General features: G+C 36.3%; 1 protein-coding gene across 1 annotated transcript in view; it reads left to right on the top strand.

The window, feature by feature from the left end:
* The window catches only part of itga8 (integrin, alpha 8), a gene marked incomplete at its 3' end in the record, with an annotated part of 60,744 nt that overhangs the window by 21,092 nt on the left and 36,079 nt on the right, over positions 1-3,573 (top strand).

Here is a 3,573-nt window from a genome sequence, read left to right as displayed (position 1 = left end):
GCCAAATGTACAGGGATTTTTTCTGATTGCAGTGCATGAGAAAGRAAAGTTATTAAGTAAATAACTATTTTTGTGTACTGATTTTTGCGTAGAACATACGGCCACAGTGCAGTTTTCGAAAGTGGTGTTGTGCCAAGTTACTTCAGTCCTCTGCTACCTTTCAAGCCTGTCTCATCACCCTTCAACTGTGCCTTCCATCATCAACTRTTGGTGTTTTGCAGTCAGTTTACTGCCCAGGTTAATGATGCAATCAATGTTTAGTGCAGACAGTGGAACCAGGATAAAACACWGACTTACTGTAGAGACGCTCTTGATGGTGGCTGTGTAGGACTGGGCACATGTTTCATTGGAGATGTACACACATCCTCCTTCCAAACAACCTTTCATTTCTTTATGAGTTCATATTTTTAGGTCGTACCTTTGACTGTGTATGTTGCAGATCGTTGTCAATCTTCCCTTACGATGTGTTTTATCKTAATGAGATTGTTTTGCACGTTGACTTAAAAAGAAAATTCAAAAAAGCAAAGCTGGACGATCTCATCACCGTGTTATTATCCACAAAAATCTGACACGTCTTCCTTTTTTCCCTCCACTTCCCAACTTTTTTAAGCACAAACCTAACCGTYTGCTATCACGGTCAGGTTCAAGGACTGAAAATGATTGGAAAACATCAGAAACATCTTTAACCATTATGAAAGCAAAGTTTAGAGATATTAGACATGGTAAAACTTATGAACAATAAATCATGTTAAGGGTTTTGGTAGAGCTTTTGTGAGTCTAGAGAGGATTAAACACCAGCGTCTTCTACTGTATTACACTTTCAAAACTCATAAACTGAGGAGAAGTGGTCTCACTGAAGAAGCTAGAAAAGGTTGTTGTACATAAATGTTTACATTGAWTCTTTTGAAGACTAAAATAATTTCTATAAATGAATAAAAAAAGGGTACGGATGGATTGCCTGTTTCATAGAGAAAGTTGAARAACTTAAATGTGTCTTTCTGTCGTGTTTCTGACATTCAATCATTTCAGAAACTCATCAATCAAATGAATATTTTCTCCACTGGAGTTTAGCAGTAAAACTAATACAACAGTGAATCTAAACGGCTACAGCACCATTGTCTGTGCGTCAACATCCAAACTTCAGCTTGWTGTGTGTTGTTGTATGGGAACTTGTCCCCAAGGCTGACTGTGTCAACCCTTCCTAATGACACACAGCTTCCGCTTCATGTGGAGGGCACTGACCCTACCTAACCCCAGTGACCCCCCCTTTTCTACACACACCGCCCCCTAACCTGCAGTGTAACCACACGACTCACCACACACACACTCACAGTGACGGTAACATCTTGATGTTGTAGCGCAGAGAAGGCGGAGGAAGCAGGTAAAACCCTGTTAAAATCACAGCGCGGGAATGACTGCGAGGCCTAATTAGGATTATTCTGTGTCCAATCTGACAATTTAGAGCAAAGAACAGTTAATTATGAAGCGACTGATTCAATGTTTGTGTTTACCCTGCCTCATCTGTCCGTAAGTTTAGCCCTCTTTAGTGATCAGTGTGTGTATGTGTGTGTGAGTGAGTGTGTGTGTGTGTGTGTGTGTAGCCCTCGGCTGTCTCCATGTGGTTGTTATTTTAGTTCTTATGAAGGAATTCTCAGCCTCCCCGCTCCGTCCCTGCCTGCGACTGGGGCTAGGACGGGGGAAGGAGAGAGCGATGAGAGGGAGAACTGGTGAGGGTGATGGTGGGGGAAGGAAGACAAAAGAGAAGAGTTTTAGTTACACAAAAACTTGCCTTTTTGTTAAAATTATTGACTTCTCACATGTTATACAGCAGTTCTTACAAATTTTGATGTCACGGGCACTTCAAAGTTTCATCTACAGCAAATTGGGGTTAAAACCCCACTGTGGGTCCTAAAACTCCAAATTTTGGGTCATTAAACTGACTGCTAAGAAAGTTTTTGCTATATTTGATGAAAAATCAGTTAGAAATGGATAAAAACAATTGGTTTATTAGCAATATTTGAATACTTCAACCAAAAATACTTTGATTCATGAGTTTCTGCTGCAGTTTTTTTTTTTGTCATTTGTGTTTATTATGAAATTGGTCTTAAATTTAATTTCACTTGGCATTAAAAAGTGTTAAAACGTCTTAAATTTAACTTGCCTTAAACTGTAGGAACCCTGTCATTATGTAAATAAATCAAGTATTATAAAGATCTGTTACCTTTGAAATAGTTTATTTTGCTGCATTTAATCATGAACACAACATACAGAACCATATAAAAAGTAGTGATAATTAAACAATATCAAAAACAAAAAGAACACATTATGCTTCATATTTAACACAAATATTCTTTTGACATATCTGACATGCCAAATGTTTAAACCAATTTTATTTTCACTTTCTTAGTTTTATCTTCAACTGCTTGTAATTTTAACTGTCTTGAGTGATCATAGAAATGGTTTTTACCAGCTTCTAGACAAGATTCTGACTTTTCTGTAGATACCACACATGTCTATGTTTAACTAAAAGAACAGAGTAATTAAAGTAGAAAACTGGGGCTTAAGAGATGAATGAACCAATTGGCAGGATTAACTTTGGTCACTCGTGGGCCAGATGTGGCCCTCGGGCCGCCAGTTGAATAGCCCTGACAGACACTGTACTTTACAGTTATGTGTTAACCTTGTATGGAATTATATTTTGTGCCTGTAGCTGCTCTATTGTGAACTTTAGTTAAAAATTAACTTAGCGTCTCCAACAAGGCTTTAGTTTTTATACTAATGAAAGCTAACTAGCTAGTCAGCTAGCTTTATAAGTTAAACCTTACTTAGCTAGCTAGATTTCTGCAAAATTAATCTGGCAGTTAAAAATCCCTGTTATACAGCGTAGGCATCTTTACTTCATCAGAGTTGTAAAGTAACTAAGAACAAATACTTTGTTACTGTACTTAAGTAGAAATTTTGGTTTTCTGCACTTTACTTGAGTAATTATTTTTCAGCCTACTTTTTACTTTTACTCATTACAATTTTACACAATTATTTGTACTTTCTACTCATTACATTTTTTAAAAAAGGTAAAAGGTAGAAAATCATTGCTCCTATTTATTCTGAATTGTTATTAATTAAAAAAATCCTATCCTGATAAATTGTGTCTCCTGATAGAGTGAATTTAATTGTGGTTGGATATGAAGTATAAATATAAACCATTCTGACACTATTAGCTTGTACACAACCCATCACAGCTGCACRCTGTTAGAAAAAAATATTTTTTGGAGAAGTCACCTCCCAATAAATGTCATTTTGGAAAATCTAACTGCTCACTTTTACTCAGTACTTTTACTTGTAATACATAGATTTTGTGTCAGAAATTTACTTTTGATGCTTAAGTACAAAAAATATCAGATACTTTAAGACTTTTACTCAAGTAATATTTTTAGAGGAGACTGTCTGGTATTTTCTTAACCTAGAACTCAGAGAAACAAACAACCCCGCCAAACATTTAAACAATTGACAWCAGAGAGACCAGTAAGTTTTTTGTTCACTTTGCAAAGAGGAGAAGTTCAATGATACTTAACT

This window comes from Austrofundulus limnaeus, unplaced genomic scaffold (genome assembly GCF_001266775.1).
Source record: "Austrofundulus limnaeus strain Quisiro unplaced genomic scaffold, Austrofundulus_limnaeus-1.0 Scaffold446, whole genome shotgun sequence".
NCBI classification, from domain to species: Eukaryota; Metazoa; Chordata; class Actinopteri; order Cyprinodontiformes; family Rivulidae; genus Austrofundulus; species Austrofundulus limnaeus.
The sequence above is the reverse complement of the archived record's forward strand: the minus strand, read 5'-3'. Positions and strand labels throughout refer to the sequence as shown.